General features: G+C 46.1%; 2 pseudogenes; both read right to left on the reverse strand.

Moving 5' to 3' along the window:
* Positions 1 to 2,209: 2,209 nt before the first annotated feature.
* On the reverse strand, positions 2,210 to 13,283 carry LOC119948785 (annotated as a pseudogene).
* A 940-nt stretch (positions 13,284 to 14,223) lies between these two features.
* Positions 14,224 to 22,148, reverse strand: LOC119948787 (annotated as a pseudogene).
* Between the last annotated feature and the right edge of the window lie 2,482 nt (positions 22,149 to 24,630).

The raw sequence follows: 24,630 nt of genomic DNA on the forward strand, positions 1-24,630 counted from the left end.
GGAATCAGCATGGCCAATGGAAAGAGCATGGTCCTGGTAGTCAGGGGATCTAGGTTCTACTCCCAGCTCCACCACTTGTCTGCTGTGTGCCTTTGGGCCAGTCACTTATATTCTCTGTGCCTGTTACCTCACCTGTAAAATAGGGATTAATACCGTGAGCCCCATGTGGGACATACATTGGGTCCAATCTGATTAGCTCGTATCCACCACAGAGAATAGTACAGTGCCTGGAAAATAGAGCGTGCTTAACAAATATTATAAAAATAATCTGATATGATTACCTTGTATCTTCCCCAGAGTTTAAAATAGTGCTTAACAAATTGTAAGTGCTTAACAAATACTGCAAGCATTTATCTCTACTCATCTGACCTATTCTGGGTAGTATGTGAGGTTCCCACTCACATTTGTTTGCTCTTTCATGGCAAAAGTGAGATCATTCTCTACAAAACACACATATGGACTGTAAACTAGTTGTGGGCAGGGAATGCGTTGCTCATCACTGTTATATTGCACTCCCCCAAGCACTTAGTTTAATGCTCTGTGCATAATAATTGCTCAATAACTACCTGAATTAATTAATTAATTGGCATGTTCTCTGTCCATTAAGTCTTATATTCTAATTCACAAGGGCAACATGAACACATTTAGAACTAGTACAGTAAAAATCAACGATTGGATGTACAATCATTTACATCAATGATTGGATGTACCGTATTTATTGAACAGTTACTGTGTGCAGAGCACTGTACTAAGCTCTTGGGAGGGGACAATACAACTGAGTTGGTAGACAAGCTCCCTGCCCAAAAGAAGCTTTCAGTCTAAAAGCAACAGGACAAGAGAGAAGCAGAGTGGTATAGTGCTATAGTGGCCTGGGACTCAGGGGACCTGGGTTTTAATTCTGGCTCCACCATTTGCCTTCTGGGTGACTTCTCTTTGCCTCCATTCCCTCATCTGCAAGACGAGTATTAAACACCTATTCTCCCTCCTACTGAGACTGTGAGCCCTGTGCGGGACCTGATTATCTTGTATCTACCGCAGCACTTAATAAAGTGCATGGCACAAAGAAAGCACTTACAAATACCACAATTATTATTATTATTATTATTATTATTATTATATCAAGTGAAATGTTTTCTAAGGGAATGAACATTTTTCTTATTTTCTTCAGCGTCCAGTAACTCCAGAATTGATATGGAAAAGCATTGCCTTTCCATTTTCATTTTCCAATCTCTTATTCCCCAGGGTACCCACAGAATCACTGGCGAGGGAATGTTCAACATCACCACGGGGACAGAATTCCTCCTGCTGTGGTTCTCGGAGGTCCGGGAGCTGCAGCTAGTCCATGTCGCGCTATTCCTCCTGGTCTGCCTGGCAGCCCTGATGGGAAATACCCTCATAATTTTCACTGCCACTGCCTTCGGCGGGCGTTTCCACACCTCCATGTATTTCGTCCTCAGCAACCTGGCTGTCATCATCCCCTGTCTGCTCTCCGTCACCGTTCCCATGTCCATTGTCAACTCCCTGACCAACAACAGATCCATCTATTTCTTGGGATATGTTTTACAAGTTTTTTTCTTTATATTTTTGGCATCCACTGAAATGATCTTGCTCACTCTGATGCCCCACGACCTCTATGCCACTATCAGCACTACGAGGTCGTCATGACCAGAGGGGCTTGCGGGAAGATTGTAGCCGCCTCCTGTCTCAGTGGTGCCCTCTGCGGCCTCATGCACATGGCTGCCAAGTTCTCCAAGCCCTTCTGTGTATCCAGTGTGATCCACCATTTCTTCTGTGATACTCCCCACCTCCTGGCCCAAGCTGACTCCACTGTGTTCCTTAGAGAAGTCAAAGTCACATCCTTTACTGCAAGCCTCCTTCCTTTTCTTCGTTTCCATCAACATCTCTTAAGTCCATATCTTCTCCGTCGTGCTGAAGATGCCATCGGTGGAGGGTCGGTCCAAAGCCTTCTCCACCTGCCTGCCCCACCTGGTCGTTGTCACTCATTTCCTCTCCATGGGGGCCTTTGCATATCTAAATCCCAAGTCAAATGGTCCTTCAGCGAAGGATCTGTTTCTGTCCATGTTCTATTCCATAGTGCCCCGAGCCACGAACCCCATCATCTACAGCCTCAGGAACAAAGAGCTGAAGGCCAGTCTGGGAAGTATGTTCTGTAAGACAGTGTTCCACTGTTTGCTCTTTCATTAGTCCTTTAGACTGTAGGGGAGGCAGCAGTTTGTGGTGGAGTTGCTCAGCCATGATGAAGAGGGCTAAGCAATCAATCAATGATACCTACTGAGCAATTACTTTACTGAATGCAGAGCACTGTACTAAGCACATGAGAGAGCACAGTACATTAGAGTTGGAAGATACAATCCCTATCCTCAAGGAGTTTGTAATCTAGAGGAATCGTTCAATCAATCAGTGGTATTTCATGAGCATTTATTGTGTGCAGAGCACTTATTAAGCACTTGGGAGAGTACAGCACAATAAAGTTCGTAAACCCAATCCCTGACCTCAGGGACCTTGCAGTCTAGCGGAATCAGTCTATCAATCGATGGTATTCACTGAGCACATACTGTGTGCTTGGGAGAGTACAGTACAGTTCAGTTGGTAGACACCCTACCTGCCCAGAAGGAGCTCACAGCCTAAATGGGAATATAGACATTAAAATAAATTACAGGTAAGGGAAGCAACCCTCTTGAAGGGTCACACTTATAGAGTTTCCAGTACTCTACCAGGCCTACCCATTCCATTCCTAGCTTGGGCAGTGGCTAGTGAGTGGAAGGCAATCTGCTACAATCAAATCTCACCCATGCTGGGCAGCAGCGACATGAGAGAGAGTTGAGGGCCGAGACTCAAATTAGCTTCGTGGAAACAGCCAATACTAAACCACGTCCATATTTTTACAAAGAAAACTCTATAGATACACCACCAGAACAATTGCAGATGGAGAGAGGGGTGTCCTGGGAGAGATGTGTCCATTGCATCGCTATGGGTTGTAAATGACTCGATGGCATAAGACAAGAAAAGGGAAGCAACTTTAGTCAAAGTTGATTAGTCAATCAATCAATGGTTTTTATTGAGTGTTTACTCTATACTGACTGCCTACTCTATGCAGAGCACTGTACTAAGCTCTTGGGACAGTACAATGCACCAGAGTTGGTAGACTCATTGCTGTTATCTGTTTTACTGTGGGGTAAGTTCACCTTTGACTGTTTTCTGGTACAGAGCAGTGATTTAGAGGCAGGAAAGAGGCAAAGTGGGCATTGTAGGAACCTTTCTCTGGGAATATCATGACTCAGGAAGTCAGTTAGTCAGTAGTACTTATTGAGCACTTACTGTGTGCACAGAACTGTACTAAGCTCTTGGGAGAGACATTCATTCATTCAATCGTATTTATTGAGTGCTTACTGTGTGCAGAGCACTGTACTAAGCACTTGGGAAGTACAAGTTGGCAACATAACAATAAACAGTCATACTTCCTGCCCACAACGAGCTTACAGCATGGCATAGTGGATAGAACACAGGCATTGGAGTCAGAAGATTGTGGGTTCTAATCCGGCTCCACCACAAGTCTGTTGTGTGACCTTGGGGAGGTCATGTCACTTCTCTGAGCCTTAGTTTCCTCATCTGTAAAATGGGGATTAAGACTGTGAGCCCCATGTGGGACAGGGACTACGTCCAACCTGATTTGCTTGTATCCACCCCAGTGCTTAGTACAGTGCCTGGGACACAGTAAGTGATTAACAAATACCACAATTATTATTATTGTTATTAGAGGAGGAGACACACAATACAATAAATAAATAAATTGCAGCTATATACATAAGTGCTGTGGGGCTGGGAAGAGGGTGAATAAAGGGAGTAAGTCAAGGTGACAAAGAAGGGAGTGGGAGAAGAGGAAAGGAGGTCTTAGTCAGGGAAGACCTCTTGGAGGAGAGGAAGGCCTCTTGGAGTAGATGTGCCCATGATAATACTTTGAAACAAGGGAGGGTAATTGTCAGATATGAGATGGGCGGGCGTTCCAGGCCAGAGGCAGGACGTGGGCGAGGGGTCAGCTGCGAGATAGACGAGATCGAGGTACAGTGAGAAGGTTAGCACCAGAGGAACATCAGAGGAAGGACCAGTTAGACAGTTTTGAAGGCATAGGCACGTGTAAGATTACATGAAACGTCATCAGTGGTTCATCCAGCCCCGATTATTATCATTACTATTATTATTGTTACTATATTTGTTAAGCACTTACTCTGTGGTCAACACTGTTCTAAGCGCTGTCCCTGTCCCACATGGGGCTCACAGTTTAAGTAGGAGGAGAACAGATATTTACTCTGCATTTTACATTTGAGGAAACTGAGGCAAAGAGAAGTTAAATGACTTGCCCAGGGTCACACAACAAGCCATTGGCAAAGGCAGGAATAGAACCCAAGTCCTCTGACTCCCAAATCCGGTATCTTTCCACTAGGATATGCTGATTCTCAAAACTCTGTTTTTGTCTCTAGTGGGGCAAAAGGATTTTTTGGACCAGTATTATAGCTGCTTTCCTGAACTTCTTTCCAACAGTGAAGTGTGGCTTTCTAATAGCTTCTCTTTCTCCTCTACATCATTAATTTTCTTCATCATCCCTGATTAAGCCCTCATTTCCCCTCCCCACCCTCTCTTCTGCATCGTTCACACACTTCACCTTCACTGAAATTCACCCCACCTTCAATCCCAGAGCATTTATGTACATATTTATACTCCGCAATTTCTCCTGCCTGAAATTTTTCTCTCTCTCCCCCACTAGACTGTGAGCGCCCTGTGGGCAGTGTTTCTGTCTACCAACTCTATTGTATTCTCTCAAGTTCTAAGTACAGTGCTCTGCTCATGGCAAGCGTTCAACAAATACCATAGATTTATTGACTGATTCCCCTAGACTGTAAGCTCCTTGTGGGCAGGGAATTTGTCTACCAACTCCATTGTAGGTTCCCAAGCAATTGGTACAGTTCTCTGTACACAGTAAGTGCTTAATAAACACCACTAATTGATTTATGTAGTGATTCACATTGAGAAGGCTCTCCATGATAACGCCAATATCATTATGATATCATCTACATATCTGTAATTTTATTTATTTACATTGATGTCTGTTCACTTGTACTGATATCTGTCTCCCCCCATCTAGACTGTCTCTCTTAATTACTGTACTTGTACTTTCCCAAGTGCTTAGTACAGTGCTCTGAACATAGTAAGTGCTCAATAAATACAATTGATTGATTTTTTTAATGGCATTTGTTAAGCGCTTACTATGTGCCAAGCACTGTCCTAAGTGCTGGGGGAGGGAGGAGGAATACAATGTTGTCCCTCATGGGGCTCACAGTCTTAATCACCATTTTACAGATGAGGTAACTGAGGCACAGAGAAGCTAAGTGACTTGCCCAAATTCATACAGCTGACAAGTGGCAGAATAGGAATTAGAACCCATGACTCCCAAGCCTGTGCTTTTTCCACTGAGCCATGCTGCTTCTCGTGACTGATTGATTGATGACTATCACGATTATTTGAATGATGGTCGGGAGCCATTCTGAAGGGAGGAATGGATGTTGTCAAGGTCTGGGTAAGTGATGCTCTGGTACAGACAGACATTATCCCGGTTCAACTGTGAGAAGTAGAGTTGCCTAGTGGAAAGAGCATGGGCCTGGGAGTCAGAAGATCTGGGTTCTAATTCCAGCTCTTCCAATTGCTTGCTGTGTGACCTTGGGCAAGTCACTTAACTTCTCTGTGCCTCAGTTTCTTCAACTGTAAAATGGTGTTTAAATGCCTGTTTTTCCTCCTACCTTGACTGTGAGCCCCACACTCACAGATCAGACTTGTTTAATTAGACTCGCTTAATTAATCAGACTTGCTTAATTAGACCAGACTTGTACCTACTCCAGTTATTAGAACAGTGCTTGATCCATAGTAAGCATTTAGCAAATACCCAATAAAAAACTATAGAATACAGGAGGAAGCCAAAATGGAATGCTGTTTCACCCTCTTGAGATTGCCAGGGAAAAGCAGTGTGGCCTAGAGGCTAGAGTTCAAGCCTGGGAGGCAGAGGGACCTGGCTTCTAATCCCGGCTCTGCCACTTGTCTGCTGCATGACCTTGGGCAAGTCTCTTCTCTGTGCCTCAGTTACCCCAACTGAGAAATGGATATTAAGACTGTTGAGCCCCATGAGGGACAGTAACTGTGTCCAACCCAGTTATCTTGTATATTCCCAGCACTTAGTAGAGTGCCTGCCATGTAGTAAGCGCTTAACAAATGACATTGAAAAAAGTGAATGTGCAGTATTTATTTATTTATTTATCGTATTTATTGAGCACTTACTGTGTGCAGAGCACTGTGCTAAGCGCTTGGGAAGTACAAGTCGAAAACATATAGAGACGGTCCCTACCCAACAACAGGCTCACAGGTGGAAAGAACAGGGAGCTGGAGCTGGAGGACATGAAGTCATCATGTTGGAACTGATGGTCATAAATTGTCTTTCCCAGATTTCTTCATCCTGATCAAACTCCGGAGAGTGGTGGGTCCCATAGATAGAAGAGGAAAACACTGTTGATTCTAGCCTGGAAGTTCTAGACTGTAACTTCCCTGTCTAGACTGAAAGTTTGCTGTGGGCAGAGAATGTGTCTACCAACTCAATTACAGTGTATTTTCTCAAGCATTTAGCACAGTGCTCTGCACACAGTAAGTGCTCAATAAATACCACTGATCGATTGGTTAATTGATTGAGAGAAAAGGGAAAAGAGGAGGAGGTGAGGTAACTTGCCCAAGGTCAGACAGGAGATAAATGGTGGAGCAAGTATTAGAACCCAGGACCTCTGACTCCCAGGCCTGGGCTCTTTTCACTAGGCCAAGATGGGACACAATAATAACAGTCCTCGTGCTATGAGATACTTTAATAAAGATTAAACGTTAGTTTAATGTCATTCATTGTTAAGGAATATAGTGCAAAATGGAATGTAAATTTTTTATTCCATAGCTTCTGGAGCAAATTCTAATTTATAACGTGTAATTCTATGGGAAAATCTACTCATTTTGATATTCACCCCAGACCCACACCATTCATGTACATATCCTTATACTCCACTAATTTTTCTGTCTGTAAAATATTTCAATTTCTATCTCCCCCTGCATAACGTAAACTCCCAATGAGCATGTATTGCATCTACTAGTTCTGTTACATAGTACTTTCCCAACCACTTAGTACAGTGATCTGCACATAGTAAGCATTCAATAAATATCATTGAATGATTGTTCTAAGCATTTTATTTTGCACATTTATTGGTGAGATAAGAATGAGAAATGGGAGAAGTGATGTTCACAAGGTGTGGCTAATGGAAGGACAAACGACCTAGCAAAAGAGAGTGGGAGTGGAATTACATAGCTGTAATTTATTTATTTAAATTAATGTCTGTCTCCCCCTCTAGAGTATAAACACGTTGTGAGCAGGGAATGTGTTATACTGTTATTTCATACTCTCCCAAGGGCTTAGTACTGTGCTCTGTACACCATAAGTGCTCAATAAATACTATTGGTTTACTGATTGATTGGATGAGGGAGGTGGGAAGAGGGCAGTGCTGGAAGGGTAAGGATCAGAGGCTCAGAGTGGGGACTGATTCGGAATTGATGTGCCCCGTCCCACTCAATTAGGGCTCTCCCAGATATTCAGGATAGCCATGTTGCGATCTGCCTCTTTCTCTATCTGCCTGTGGGAAGCGCTGCCCTCAGCCTCCTCCTGGGGACAGAGATTGGCCCGCTACTTGACCGAACCTATGTCCTCATGATCAGTCATGGGCGGGAGGCTGGAAGCCAAAGGGAAGGGAGGACCGTGAAGGATTTAGGAGCTGATCAGGGAAATCACCTCAGGAGAAACAGTACTCTCTGTGAGACTCTCATGGCGTCTTGTGTTCATGGGGAGGGGCTAGATTTGAACTCTTGCCTTCAAGTACCCACCTCCGTGAGCCTAGCCCTGGAGGGGGGTCTCGCCTGATTGTACCCCATTTAAGGATTCCCCTGCTGCCCCAGGAGCTGCCTTCTGGTGTTCCTGCCCGGCCTCAGCAGGATCACATAGACCTTGGGCCCAAAGATGCAGCCAAGGAGCCCGGCACAGGAGGCCAGGATGTAGAAGACCTCCAGGGTCACCATGGCCTTGCCCTTGGTGCTCAGGTACGTGGGCAGGAAGGAGACCCAGACGCTGCAAAACACCAGCATGCTGAATGTAATGAACCTGGCCTCGTTGAAGCTCTCTGGCAGCTTCCTGGCCAGGAAGGCCACCGTGAGGTTAACCAGAGCCAGGAGCTCCATGTAGTCCAGGACACAGTAGAAGGTGGTGGCAGAGCCCTCGTTGCACTGCACAACGATGACCTCGGCTTCAGACGCCACATCCACGTCAGGGAAAGGGAGGGGAAGTTCCCCAGCCAGACCGTGCAGATGCTCACTTGGATGAGAGAGCAGATGCAGACGATTGAGGAAGGCACCCTGGGCCCCAGCCACGTCCCCATTCTGCTCCCTGGCCCAGTAGCCTTGAAGACCAGGATCACGGTGACTGTCTTAGCCAACATGGAGGAAATGGCCACTGAGAAGGTGACGTCCAAGGTTATCTGTCGCAGAAGGCAGGTGGCCGGGTCCAGGAGGCCAACAAAGGTCAAGGAGAACAGGAAGAAGAGCAGGAGGGCAGTGAGGAGCGTTTAACGGAGACTGTGATTTTAGCTTTCACTATGGGGATGTCCCAGTGGTGGATAAATAATAATAATAATGAGAAGAAGAAGAAGAAGAAGAAGAAGAAGAAGAAGAAGAAGAAGAAGAAGAAGAAGAAGAAGGAGGAGGAGGAGGAGGAGGAGGAGGAGGAGGAGGAGGAGGAAGACAAGGAGGAGGAGGAGAAGAAGGAGGAGGAGGAGGAGAAGAAGAAGAAGGAGAAGGAGAAGGAGGAGAAGAAGAAAAGAAGAAGAAGAAGAAGAAGAAGAAGAAGAAGAAGAAGAAGAAGAAGAAGAAGAAGAAGAAGAAGAAGAAGAAGAAGAAGGAGAAGGAGAAGGAGAAGGAGAAGGAGAAAGAGAAGGAGAAGGAGGAGAAAGAGAAGGAGGAGAAGGAGAAGGAGAAGAAAGAAGAAGAAGAAGAAGAAGAAGAAGAAGAAGAAGAAGAAGAAGAAGAAGAAGAAGAAGAAGAATGGCATTTGTTAAGCGCTTACTATGTGTGAAGCACTATTCTAAGCGCTGGGGATGGTACAAGGTGATCAGGTTGTACCACGTGGGGCTCACAGTCTTAATCCCCCTTTTACAGATGAGGTAACTGAGGCTCAGATAACTTAAATGACTTGCCCAAGGTCACACAGCAGACATGTTGGGGAGCCAGAATTAGAACCCATCAATCAATCAATCATATTTATTGAGCGTTTACTGTGTGCAGAGCACTGTACTAAGCGCTTGGGAAGTACAAGTTGGCAACATATAGAGATGGTCCCTACCCAATAGTGGGCTCACAGTCTAGAAGGGAGAGACAGAGAACAAAACAAAACATATTAACAAAATAAAATAAATACAATAGATATGTACAAGTAAAATAAATAAATAGAGTAATAAATATGTACAAACATAGGTACTTATATACAGGTGCTGTGGGGAAGGGAAGGAGGTAAGGCAGGGGGGATGGAGAGGGGAAGGAGGGGGAGAGGAAGGAGGAGGCTCAGTCTGGGAAGGCCTCCTGGAGGAGGTGAGCTCTCAGTAGGGCCTAGAAGGGAGGAAGAGAGCTAGCTTGGCGGATGTGCGGAGGGAGGGCATTCCAGGCCAGGGGGATGACGTGGGCCGGGGGTCGACGGCCGGACAGGTGAGAACGAGGCACGGTGAGGAGATTAGCGGCAGAGGAGCGGAGGGTGCGGGCTGGGCTGTAGAAGGAGAGAAGGGAGGTGAGGTAGGAGGGGGCGAGGTGATGGAGAACCTTGAAGCCGAGGGTGAGGAGTTTCTGCCTGATGCGTAGGTTGATTGGTAGCCACTGGAGATGACCTCTAACTCCCAAGCTCATGCGTTTTCAACTGAGCCACGAGACCCCCCAAACCAGAGCGCTGATGAGAAAAAAACAGAGAGTTAAGAACACCATAACCATTTCCAGAGGTTCGTCGTGGGAAAGGAAGATCATCCCTTTCTGGTTACACTGATCTCTTTAGCCATTGATTGACTGGAATGATAAATTTGGTTCAGTCTACCCAGTTACATTTGCACTTGGATTTTTATCATGTATTCACCTCCACCCTGCTCAACCCCATAGTCCACACCCTTTATTTATTTTAATGTCTGTCTCTCCCTCTAACTGTAAACTCCTTGAGGGCAGGGAACGTACCTACCAACTATTATATCGTACTCTCCCAAGCACTCAGTAGAGTGCTCTGCAGACAGCAAGCACTCAGTTAATACGATTGATTGATTGATTGAGGGCCGGGAACATGTCTACCAACTCTGCTATCTTGTACTCCCCACGTGCCTAGAACAGTGCTTCACCCAAAGTAGGTGCTCAGTTAATACCACTGATTGATTGATGACAGAAGAATGAGGGAAGCCTCCCAAATTGCAAAGGCTGTGGACCAGGAACAGGATCCAACCCTGACAAGAAGGACCATGTTTATAATCCCGGCTCTGCCAAATGTCTGCTGCATGACCTTGGGCAAATCTGTTCACTTCTCTTTGCCTCAGTTACCTTATTTGTAAAATGGGGAGGAAGACTATAAGCCCCATTTGGGGCAGCATGGTGTAATGGATAGGGCGCGGGCCTGGGAGTAAGAATGTCATGGGTTCTAATCCCAGCTCTGCCACATGCCTACTGTATGAACTTGGACAAGTCACTTCACTTCTCTGCACCTCAGTTAACTCATCTGTAAAATGGGGATTGAGACTGTAAACCTCATGTGGGACAGGGACTGGGTTCACTCAATTTCCTTCTATTCACCTCAGCACTTAGTACAGTGCTTGGCATATAGTAAGCACTTAACAAATGCTACCATTATCATTACATGGACTGTATCCAACCTGATTAGCTTGTATCTACCCTAGTGCTTAGTGCAATGCCTAGCACATAGTGAGCACTCAACAGAAACCATTAAAAAACCTCTAAGCGTCTTGGTGCCTCTGTCAGAGACTTAGACACAGATAATAATAATTAGGGGTTTTGTTAAATGCTTACTATGTGCCCAGCACTGTACTAAGCACTGGATTAGATACAAGATCATCAGGTCCCAAATGGGGCTTACAGCCTAAGTAGGAGGAAGAACTGGTATTGAATCCCCATTTTGCAGATGAAGGAACTGAGGCATAGAGAAATGAAGTGACATATCCAAGGTTACAACAACAGACAAGTGACAAAGCTGGGATTAGAACCCAGGCCAGTGTTCTATCAACTAGGCCATGTTGCTTCTCTAGACACCTAGGAAATGCTTAACAAACATCACAGTCTTTGTTGCTATTATCGTTATTATTTCTCGCCCTCAGAAAGCTCTCCCGAAATGTCCTGCCTGGCCCACTGCTGTTTGACCAGGAAGCACGATTCTCCACGGACTCCTACCCGTTCGATGACTGATCATTCCCTCGGCACAAGGGCATGCAGTCGCAGCAGCAGGGGGCTTTCCCTTCCCGAGCTGCTTTTTCTGAATCCCGGCCAGCAGCTCTCACTACACACAGAGCAGAGGTTCTTTGTGAGGAGGGGAAGAGAGAAATGGGCAGGACATTGAGCCTTTCCTCCTTGGGACTCAGGGGCATGGGGGAAGACAGGAAAGGATATAGAATTCCCAGGGAAATGTTGTACTCCTTACAAAAGGGTGGGAGACTATGAGTTCAGTCAGAGCTTGGAGCAGTTTTCATCGTCAGTGTGATCTATTGAGCAGTAACTGTGTGCTCAGTGCTGCACTAGGCACTTTAGAGAGTAATCGATCAGACAGTCAAACCATTAATGACATGTATTCAGTACTTAATGTGTGCAGAGCACTATATTAAGTGGTTGGGAGAGTAAAATGCAACAGAGTTGGTGGACACGTTCCCTGCGCACAACAAGCTTACAGTCTAGAGGGGAAGACCGGCATCAATATAAAAAAATCATTTTAATATATAACTCATGGATACGTACTTAAGTGCTGTAAGGACAAATATCAATGCCCAAAAGGCACAGATCCAAGCACATAGATGACACAGAAGGAAGACGATGCTGGGGGAAAATTGGGTTTAATAAGGGAAGGCTTCTTGGAGGAGATGTGGCTTTAATAAGGCTTTAAACGTAGGTAGAGTGGTGGTCTGGCGTTTACGGAAGAGGAGGGAGTACCAGGCCAGAGGGAGGACATGGGGTAGGGATAGGTGGAAAGCTTGAGGAGATTGAGGTACAGTGATTAAGCTGACGCTAGAGGAGCAGAGTGTGGGGGCTGAACTGTAGTAGGAGATCAATGAGATAAGGTAGGAGGGAGTGCTTTAAAGCCAGTGGTAAGGAATCTTCTCATTTTATTTCATCCATTTTCCAGCTCTACCAGCTTCCAGTCGAAGATGACAATCTAGGATCTCATCCAATAACGCCTCTTCAATCAACCGATCAAACAGTGGTATTAAGAGAAGCAGCGTGGCTCAGTGAAAAGAGCACGAGCTTTGGAGTCAGAGGTTATGGGTTCAAATCCAGCCTCTGCCAACTGTCAGCCATGTGACTTTGGGCAAATCACTTAACTTCTCTTTGCCTCAGTTACCTAATCTGTAAAATGGGGATTAAAACTGTGAGCCCCCGTTGGGACAACCTGATCACCTTGTAACCTCCCCAGCGCTTAGAACAGTGCTTTGCACATAGTAAGCGCTTAACAAATGCAATTATTATTATTATTATTATTTAGTGAGCACTTGCTGTGTATAGAGCTCTGTACTAAGCATATGGCAGAGTACAATACAAAAGTTCGAAGACTCGTTCCCTGTACAAAAGAAGCATCCAGGTCAGAGGAAGAGACAGACATTAAAATAAATTATGGATATGGACGTTGTGGGCCCGGAATGTATCTGTCGCATTGTTACACTGCATTCTCCCAAGGGCTCTGTCCACAGTAAGCACTCAATGATTACGATTGACTGACTGACTTACTGATAGAAAGACCGTGGGACTGAGGGTGGAGTGAAACTGTACGGCAGCTTCCTGGCCAGGAAGGCTACCGTGAACCTGACCAGGGCCAGGAGCCCCATGTAGCACAAGACACAGTAGAAAGGGGTGGTGGAGACCTCAGTGCACTGGATGATGATGACCCCGGCCTCGGGTGCCATGTCCACGTTGGGGAACGGAGGTAAGGTCCCCAGCCAGACCATGCAGATGCCCACTTAGACGAGGGAGCAGATGCAGACGATGGAGGACGGTGCCCTGGGCCCCAGCCACGTCCTCATTCGGCTCCCTGGCCCAGTGGCCCTGAAGGTCAGAACCGTGGTGACTGTCTTGGCCAACATAGAGGAAATGACCACGGAGAAGATGGCTCCGAAGGCCATTTGTCACAGCATGCAGGTCATCTCATCCTCCGCCTCCTCCTGCTGCTCCTCCTCCTCCGTTATTACCTGAGAAAATAGCCCATCCCACATTATCCACTCCTCACTAATGATGAAATCTTGGCCAGCTGAGGCCAGGGGGATGAACTCTCCCATTTTGACATAGACTACGGTGCCGTTCTGTAAACTCTGATAGTTCAGGATGTCAAACCTACTGGTCGCCCGACCCGACTTGGTCCATCTCCTGATGTCTCCATGTCTTTCGAAGCCCAGATGTCTTGGTGGAGGGTGTGAGCGATGGCGTATACAGCACTGTACATGCTGTAACTCTGGGGAGACAGGTTCATGTCCCAGAGGTCCAAGGACCTACTCTCTAATGTACCGTTTAAGTCACACAGTCCCAGGGAATCAGGTCTATCCGGATAATCTACAAATGGACAATCAAAGGTCCACCGCCAGAATGATGGAAGAAACATTTCCTGTGGATATTTCTGAGGGTTCAGGGACCATTCGAAATCCCTGAAACCCGGAATCTCTTTCCTATGGGCTGAAAATGACAAGGAGCCTTGGAAAAGGGTGTTATTTCTGATAAGAGGATTGCTTGTCAAATTCCAATCGGATGTGGTGACCCAGACTTTGCTGAAAATAGGGAAGCTATGCACATTAAAAACAAACGACAGTAAAGAGTATGTATCCCCATAGACAGCGAATACATTCGCTGATGATGTCATAATTTGTTTGTAGTGGTAGTCAATCCTATAGGTATATTTGGTAAAATATTCATTGATTCTTTCAACATAAGCAACACAGATGCCATTCTTGGCCATCTCCTCTGTTAGGACTGTAGCGAACGCCTCCCCTTGAATGTCATCAGTGACCAGGAGGTCGATCCAGACCCAGTGGAAATGTTTCATGAGTCGGATCATCCCCGAAAGTAGATCTCGGGAACTCACAGAGTTCTGATAGTGAGAGGGGAACCGGACCTTATCCCTGAGAGTAGGTTCCTCTGGACCGTAGCAGATCTACATGGGACGCAGAGCAGGGGAAGAGGGGACTCCAGAGTGGACATACGGACAGACAGACATCCCCATGTTAGTACAATCACTCATCCTATCCCTCCGGGATTACTATATCAGCCTCCTTGCTGACCTCCCAGCCTCCAGTCTCTCCCCACTCCACTCCATGGTTCACTCAGCTGCACAGATAATTCTTCTACAAAAACATTCAGGAAATGTCACCCGGCTCCTCAAAAAACTCGAGTGGTTGCCCATTCACCTCCACATCAATCAAAAGCGCCTCATCATTGGCTTTAAGGCACTCCGCCACTTGTTGCCTCCAATCTCAGCTTGCTTCTCTCCTTCTACGACCCAGCCCTCATACTTGCTACCTACGCATCAGGCAAAAATTCCTCACCCTCGGCTTCAATACTCTCCATCACCTCGCCCCCTCCTACCTCACCTCCCTTCTCTCCTTCTACAGCCCATCCCGCACCCTCCGCTCCTTTGCCGCTAATCTCTTCACTGTGCCTCGTTCTCGCCTGTCCAGCCGTCGACCCCGGGCCCACGTCATCCCCCTGGCCTGGAATGCCCTCCCTCTGCACATCCGCCAAGCTAGCTCTCTTCCTCCCTTCAAAGCCCTACTGAGAGCTCACCTCCTCCAGGAGGCCTTCCCAGACTGAGCCCCGTCCATCCTTTCCCCGTCCACCCCCTCCCCATCCCCCCCGCGTTACCTCCTACCCTTCCCCACAGCACCTGTATATATGTATATATGTTTGTACGTTTTTATTACTCTATTTATTTTATTTGTACATATTTATTCTATTTATTTTATTTTGTTAATATGTTTTGTTTTGTTGTCTGTCTCCCCCTTCTAGACTGTGAGCCCGATGTTGGGTAGGGACCGTCTCTATATGTTGCCAACTTGTACTTCCCAAGCGCTTAGTACAGTGCGCTGCACACAGTAAGCGCTCAATAAATACGATTGAATGAATGAGTGAATGAATCTTCTCACTGCATTTCTCTCTCACCTAACTCCCCACCAACCCCTAGCCCATGCCCTGCCTCTGGCCTGGAACACCGTCCCTCCTGAAATCCCATAGACAACTACTCTAGACCACTTCAAAATCTTATTGAAGGCACATCTCCAAAACGGTTTCCCAAATTAAGCTTCACTTTTCCTCATCTCCCACTCCTTTCTGTGTTGCCCAAACTAGCTCCTTTTGCTCTTCCCCCTTCCAGCCCCACAGCACTTATGTACATATCTGTAATTTTATTTATTTGTATTAATGTCTGTCTCCCCCCCTCTAAACCGTAAGCTTGTTTGGGCAGGGAATGTATCTGTTTATTGTTGCATTGTCCTCTCCCAAGTGCTTTGTATAGTGCTCTGCACACAGTAACTGCTCAATAAATGCGATTGATTGATTGAATGAATGAATGAATCAATGAATCACTCCATGTTCCCAAATCAATCAATCATTCCTGACCACTTGCTAGGTGTAGAGCCCCATACTACATGCTTGGGAAAATACAACAGAGCTGCCAGACAGGCTCCCTTTGCACGAGGGGCTTACAGTCTCCATCGAGTCAGCATCTTTCATTCCAGGCAAAGACACAAGTCTGTTTCATTGACTTTGGCTCATGTATTCATTTATTCATTCAATCGTAATTATTGAGTGCTTATTGTGTGCAGAGCACTGTACTAAGCGCCTGGACAGTACAATTCGGCAACAGAGACAATCCCTACCAAACAACGGGCTCACATTCTATAAGGGGGAGACTGACAACAAAACAAAACATAACAAGTAGACAGGCATCAATAGCATCACTATAAATGAATAGAATTAAAGATATATACACATCATTAATAAAATGAATAAAAAATAAATATGTACATATATACACAAGTGCTGTGGGGCGGGATGGGGATAGGGCAGAGAGAGGGAGTCGGGGTGATGGGGAGGGGAGGAGGAGCCAGTAGTGGACACTGCCAACGATATCCCTCCTATGACAATCGGCAGTTTGTCCTACCACTCTGGCTTACAGCTGTAGTTGGGGACCGTTGTGTCTCTTCCTGAGAGCAGAGCCATGGAACTCTCAGCCGTGCTCATCTCCAGGAAGTGGACGTTGATGAGGTGGAAGCCCAGGGAAATATTGGGTAACAGGTTGGGGTCCTTGTCGATCTCCTCCATAGCAAAAACCAGGGCCGTGAGATGCTTGTAGTGTTTAGTGAAGTATCTGTAATGGGAAAGATGGGAGATGGCACTGACACATCGGGGCATAGCAAAAAGAACTCAGACCTGGGAGTCAGAAGAACCTGGGTTCTAATCCCACCACCGCCACTTGTCTGCTATGTGACCCTGAATGAGTCACGTCACTTCTCTGTGCCTCAGTTCCCTCATCTGTGAAATGGGGATTAAGACTGTGAGCCCCATCCGGACATGGATTGTGTCCAACCTGATTAGCTTGACTCTACACTAGTGCTTAGTACAGTGCGTGGTACCTGGGAAACACTGAACAAATACCCCAGAACTGTGTGTTGAACTGTCGAGCAGCAGTAGGACAGAGATGGGGAGGAGAAAGCCCCCGGGAGCTACAAGGGTAGTAGGAAGTGAGTCCCAACTTTCCCAAATCTCTGAGAGGGAAAGCCTCAAGGAGACAGCAAACTAATTTAGGTGGGGAGTCAATCAATCAGAGATTTTGATTAAACACTTTCTGTATGTAAAAGCACTATACTAAGTGCTTGGAAGAGGGTGATAAATAACAGTCCTGATGAAAGAGGCGGTGGGTGTGGTCTGGGGTCTGCTTGATGTAAAAAGTGATCTTGGGAGGAAATGCAGTCAGGGAAAGCAACAGGAGAAAGATCTAAAGAACACATAACTTATATTCCCTCCCAAGCTCTGCCCTCTCCCTGACTTTCCCGTCACTGTAGACGACACTACCATCCTTCACACCTCATAAGCTCGCAAACTTGGTGTCATTTTCGACTCTGTTCTCTCATTCACCCCACACATCCAATCCATCACCAACACCTGCCGGTCTCACTACAACATCGCCAAGATCTGCCTTTTCCTCTACATCCAAACCGCTACCTTGCTGGTTCAATCTCTCATCCTATCCCGACTGGATTACTGCATCAGATGACTCTCTGATCTCCCATCCTCCTGTCTCTCCCCACTTCAGTCTATACTTCACTCTCCTGCCCGGATCATCTTTGTGCAGAAACGCTCTGGGCATGTTACTCCCCTTCTCAAAAATCTCCAGTGGCTGCCTGTCAACCAACAAATCAAGTACAAACTCCTCATTCTCGGCTTCAAGGCTCTCCATCACCTCGCCCCCTCCTACTTCACCTCCCTTCTCTCCTTCTGCAGCCCAGCCCGCACCCTCCATTCCTCTGCTGCTATTCTCCTCACTGTACCTCGTTCTCACCTGTCCCACAATCGACCCCCGGCCCATGTCCTTCCCCTGGCTTGCAACGCCATCCCTCCACACATCCGCCAAGCTAGCTCTCTTCCTCCCTTTAAAAACCCAACTGAGAGCTCACCTCCTCCAGGAGGCCTTCCAAGATTGAGCCCCCCTTTTCCTGTCCTCCTTCCCATCCCCACAGTACTAGTATATATATTTGTACAGATTTATTACTCTATTAATTTTACTTGTACATATTTACTATTCCATTCATTTTGTTAATGATGTGCATATAGCTTTAATTCTATTTGTTCTGACAATTTTGACACCGGTCTACACGTTTTGTCTGTTTTCTAGACTGTGAGCCCGTTGTTGGGTAGGGACTTTCTCAATATGTTGCCGACTTGTACTTCCCAAGTGCTTAGTACAGTGCTCTACACACAGTAAGCGTTCAATAAATATGATTGAATCAATTAATTAATTACGGTATTTGTTAAGCTCTTACTATGTGCCAAGCACGGTTCTAAGCACTGCCGTTTATACAAGGTGATCAGGTAATCCCACATGGGGCTCACAGTCTTAATCCCTATTTTACAGATGAGGTAACTGAGGCCCAGAGAAGTTAAGAAGGTTCTCCGTCACCTCGCCCCCTCCTACCTCACCTCCCTTCTCTCCTTCTACACCCCAGCCCGCACCCTCTGCTCCTCTGCCGCTAAACTCCTCACCGTGCCTCGTTCCCTCCTGTCCCGCCGTCGACGCCCGGCCCACGTCATCCTCCTGGCCTGGAATGCCCTCCCTCTGCACATCTGCCAAGATAGCTCTCTTCCTCCCTTCAAGGCCCTACTGAGAGCTCACCTCCTCCAGGAGGCCTTCCCAAACTGAGCCCCCTCTTTCCTCTCCCCCTCGCGCCCCTCCATGCCCCCGTCTTACCTCCTTCCCTTCCCCACAGCACCTGTATATATGTATATATGTTTGTACGGATTTATTACTCTATTTATTTATTTTACTTGTACATATCTATTCTATTTATTTTATTTTGTTAATATGTTTGGTTTTGTTCTCTGTCTCCCCCTTCTAGACTGTGAGCCCACTGTTGGGTAGGGACTGTCTCTATATGTTGCCAACTTGTACTTCCCAAGCGCTTAGTACAGTGCTCTGCACACAGTAAGCGCTCAATAAATATTGATTGATTGATTGATTAAGTGATTAGTACAAAGTCACACAGCTGACAAGAGGTGGAGCCGAGATTAGAACCCACGACCTCTGACTCGCAAGCCCATGCTCTTTCCCATAAGCCACGCTGCTTCTCTACATAACAGCAGTAGATACTGACTCATGGAGCAATCAGCCAGTGCTATTCATTGAACACTCACTGTATACAGAGCAGTCTACTAAATTGCTTCGTTGAATACAATACAACAGAGTCGGTAGAAATGTTCCCTGAACACAACGAGGTTACAGTCTAAAGGAGCAGAGAAAGTAAAAGAGGGAATTTATAGGTTTAAAATCTCCCTCTGACTCCAATAAATTTGTGTCTCCAAACTCTGTAATATTGTACTCTCCCAAACAGTACAAATGGCAATCAACCAATCAGTCGATCAGCGGCGTTTGTTGATGTCATACTGTGTGCAGAGCGCTGAACTAAGTGCTTAGTACTAAGTGCTTATAGGCAGGGAAAGTGTCTACCACTTCGGTTGTATTGTACTCTTCCAAGCACTTAGTACAGTGCTATTCCACACAGTAAGTCCTCAATAAATACCTCTGACTGATTTATTTGAGTTTTCTGAACGGCTACATGTGTGTTCTGGCCCTTGACCCTTCACTGTAGACGTCAATGCCATTGGTGTGCCAACACCCATGCCGACTGTCCTTCCTTTCTCCCCCTCCCATTGATGCCCAATCCCCACCTCCATTCCCACCCATCCTACATCCTGGTAAACACCAACTCTCACACTGTGGATTTTGGATAGAAAAGTGGCTATTCCGTGAAGTTCTGAAGGACACCTAAATGACTCAGAATCATATCTAGAGAGAAGAGTCCTACGATCACCACATCTCCATCCTTATAGTAGCCATTGGAATAATTTTTCTCCAAGGTGCGGGGACGGTTAACCATTCTGCACTGAATACAACGAAGCTGGAAGAATAGGATGGTCCACAGAATTCTAAGCTTCATGGCCACGGCCCTGAAGCACATAGAGAAAACTATTCACTGGAGGGACAGGCTGATCCAGAGGCTGACAGATTGAGATCAGAGAGCTGTTCAGCGTTTCAGGCTCCCCGAGGATTCATTCCACCCACGGATGCAGTGCCTGGATGGAGACGGTCCTTGCTCCTGGACGTTGGAGGAAGCAGACTAAGGGGGATATTTATAGGGATGCTTTTGCCTGATGTAAGAGTTACTGGATCCAACTGATGATCTTGGATTTCGGTGGCATATGTGACCTGAGATTCCTCTTCCTTCCGTCTCTCCTGTCCCCTTCCACACTCCCAGAGAGGGTGCAATCACAGTCACTGAGAAATAGCAACCTTGTTTGCTGCACCTGCGTACTCATGATCACTGGACAAACAAGTGTTGGAAATGTATCTTCCAACTCTGTTTTGTTGTACTTTTCTGAGCACTTAGTACAGTGATCTGCACACAATAAGCGTTCAATAAATACGATTGATTAACCAATTCCTATGGGCTACAAGCACTTTATGGGCAAGGAACGTATCTACCAATTGTGTTGTATTGTTTTCTCCCAGGTGCTTAGTACAGGGCTCTGCATACAGCAAACACTCAATAAATACCATGGATTCATTGTGGACAGAGAACTGGTCAACCAATTTTGTTGTATTTTACTCTCCCCAGTGCTTAATGCAGTGATATGCACACAGTAAGCACTCGGTAAATACCACAGATTGATTGTGTGCAGGGAATGTGGCTACCAGGTCTGTTGTACTGGACTTTATCACATGCTTAATACAGTGCTCTGCACAAAATAAATGCTCAATAAATGTCATTAATTGAATGATGTGTAGAATATCCAGAAGAGGCCAAGGAACCTCAGTGGAAGCAGGTCTCTCAAAGGGGCCAGACACTTCTTCAAACACAGAACCACAAAGTGTCCGCAGGCTGTGTGTCCCATTGCCAACAAGCCCTTGTGCTCTCTGGAGAATCTTCAGTGGCAGACACAGCGAAATGTGGCCAAGTGGAAAGAGCACGAGTCTGGGAGTCAGAAAATTTAATAGTAATAATAAACTTGTAACTACCACAGCATGTAGAACAATGTTCAACACGTAGTAAGCACTTAGCCAATAGCATTTAAAAAGGGGGATGGAAGACTCTGAGCAGATTTGGGGGGGGGCGGGGAATTCTAGACAGCAGAAACAGGAAACAAGAGCTTTGAGTAGGAGGCACTATAAGAAGGTGAGATTGGGAGAAGTGAAGAGTAAGAGCTGGAGACTTTTTTATTTTTAGATTATGTAAACCACCAGTGTACCCAGTGTTAGTAGAGTGACCTGCACAGGATGAATTTAATAAATACTATTCATTCATTCATTCCTTCAACTCAGTTGTATTTATTGAGTACTTACTGTTTGCAGAGCACTGTACTAGGCGCTTGGGAGAGTACAATACAACAATAAACAGACAGATTCCCTGCCCACACCGAGCTTAGACTCTGAGGGAAAGGAATACTACCACTTATTGCCTTATGCTGTCGAGTCGTGTCCAACCCATAGAGACGCCATAGATGCATCTCTTTCAGATCGCCCCACTTCCATCTGCAATCGTTGCGGTAGTATATCCATAGAATTTTCTTGGTAAAAATCCGGAAATGGTTTACCATTTCATGCACAGTGAATGAGTATCTGCCCTCGACTCTCTGCCATGCCACTGCTGACCAACACAGGGAAGTTTTGACTTATAGCAGATTGCCTTCCACTCGCTAAACACTGCCCAAGCTAGGAATAGAATGGGTAGCCCTCTGCTTGACTCTCTGTCCTGTAGTCGTGACTGGTAGAGTACTGGAGACTCTCCAGGTGCGACCCTGAGAGGAGAATACTACTACTAGCATTATTAAAACTACTACTTTTACTACTACTACTATTCCTGTCACCTTTCTTCTTTCTGATTCAGTCATTCAATCTGGGGACTCTCTATTTGCCCTTCATCCTGTTGCTTATTAGGTCTCGAGTAGAATTATTAACTGAGGGACAATTGTTACAGTCTTTACCCCATTAACACATTACAAACTGTAGTGTCCATGGTGCCAGGAAGCCAATCTCGATTGGCTTTGCAATTTTTTGAAAGCTTGGTGGAATACCTCGATATCTTGATCTTTGACTCCTTCAGAAAGGGTCTTGAGTGACCTCATCGTTGCCATCACCACGCTTGACCGGTACCTCCACCCCCCCTACATGTTCTTCTTCCTCAGGTCCAACCTCTACCTCTGCCTCATCTGTGTCACCATCCCTAAATACATCTTCACTGCACTGCCCTGAGCAATCGTTAATCCATCTCTTTCCTGAGATGCATTTCCCAACTGCTTACTGCTTTCCTTCATGATATTTGTTGCTGTGTACCTGGCCATTCTCACAGTGATGTCCTACGACCGCTATGTGGCCATCTTCCACCCTCTGAGCTATGACATCATCATGGACCAAGGGGCCTGTGGGAAGATGGCTGCCACTTCTTGGCTCAGCGGGGGCCTCTACTCTCTGATGCACACGGCCGCCATCTTCTCCACCCACTTCTTCGGTTCTTGTGTCATCCACCAGTTCTTCTGTGATGTCCCCGAGTTGCTCAAACTCGTGTGCCCAGGAGAGGCCCGGGCAGAGTTCTGTGCTCTAGCAGTTAGTGTCACTTTGGTTCTTGGCTGCCTCATGTGCATCCTTGTCTCTTACGTCCACATCTTCTGGGCCACATGGAGAATGAGATCCACTGAGGGCCAGGCCAAAGCCTCCTCCACCTGCCTGCCTCACCTAGCCGTGGTCTCTCTATCTTTTCATGGGTTTGTTTGCCTATCTGAACACGACCTCATCCTCCCCATCAACACTGCACCTGCTGGTATCTGTGTTCTACACAGTGCTACCCCCCACCCTGAACCCCCTCATCTACAGCCTGAGGAACGAGGACATGAAGGCCACCGTTGGGAAGATAGTCACCAGCAACTTCATTTCTGGGATGAAGTTGCCTTCGTTCTTGCTGTGGTAAAAGGAGGATGGAGGGATCCACTTGAGGGAAGCAGCACGGCATGGTGAAGAGCCTGAGCTTGGGAGGCAGAGGACCTGAGTTCTAATTCTGCCTCTGCCACTTGTCACTGGTGTGACCTTGGGCAACTCACTTCACTTCTCTGTGCCTCAGTTCCTTTATCTGCAAAATGGGGATTCAGCACCTATTACCCCTCCTATTTAGATTGTGGGACAGGGACTGTGTCCAGTCTGATGATTTGTATCTACCCCAGTGCTTAATAAAGAACATAGTAAATTCTTAGCAAATATAACCTTCATTATTAAGGGAGGAATCTAGTCTTACTGGTCTAGAGGACAGAGCATTCCTATTGCTCCTTCTCCCTCAGCCCTTTTCCATTCTCCATTCCCTCTCATTTTTTTGTCATGGTATTTGTTAAATGCTTACTATGTGCCATGCACTGTATTAAGTGCTGGGGTTGATACAAGCAAATCAGTTGGAACACAATCCATGGTCCCCATGAGCTCACAGTCATAATCTCCATTTCACAGATGAGGTAACCGAGGCCCCGAGAAGTGATGTGACCTGCCCAGGATCACATAGCAGACAGGTGGTGGACCCAAGATTAGAACCCGGGACCTCTGATTTCCAGGCCAGGGCTCTTTCCACTGGACCATACTGCTTCTAAGCACTTACTATGTTCCAGATGCTGTACTTTGGGCTGGTGTAGATACAGGTTAATCAGACTATGAACCCCTTGAGGTCTAGGGGTCCTTTCTAATTCTCACTGGTTTATTTCTTATGGTATTTGTTAAGTCCTTACTACATACTAGGCTACACACTGAGCACCGGGTATATACAAGTTAACCAGGTGACCCACATGGGGATCACAATCTTAATTCCCATTTCACAGATGAAGTAACTGAAGCACAGAGAAGTGAAGTGACTTGTCCAAAGACACACACCTACCTGACAAGTGGTGGAGCCAGAATTAGAACCCAAATCCAATGACTCTCAGGCCCATGCTCTTCGCACTAGGTAAGACTGCTATTCGTTTCCAACACTTAGCATACTGTTTGGCACGTAGTAAGTGCTTTGAGAAATACTCAGACCACATAGCCATTCGCCACTACTGGTTAGTCTCTGAACCAAACAGACCCCGATTCCTCTGGAATCCAGCTGACCACCAGCTTCCAGGACCCTTGGTATCCTCCTTTTTTTAATGGCATTTGTAAAGTGCTACTATGTGGTAGGCATTGTACTAAGTGGTGAGGTAGATGTAAGTTAAGCAGTTTGAAAACAATCCATGTTCATAATTCACAATCCTGGCTCTTTCCACTAGGCCACGCTGCGTCTCAATAATAGAACTCCTCATGCTATGAGCTACTTTAATAAAGATTAAACAGTAGTTTAAAGTTAATGTTGGAGAACAAAGCACAAAGTGGAATTTCATACTCTTTTTCCATAGGTTCTGGAATAAATCCTAATTTAGAACATGCATTTACATGAGAAAATTAACTCCAAGGTAAATTAGGGTCAATTTGGATACTTTGATGAC

The sequence above is a fragment of the Tachyglossus aculeatus genome, chromosome X3 (genome assembly GCF_015852505.1).
Source record: "Tachyglossus aculeatus isolate mTacAcu1 chromosome X3, mTacAcu1.pri, whole genome shotgun sequence".
NCBI lineage: Eukaryota > Metazoa > Chordata > Mammalia > Monotremata > Tachyglossidae > Tachyglossus > Tachyglossus aculeatus.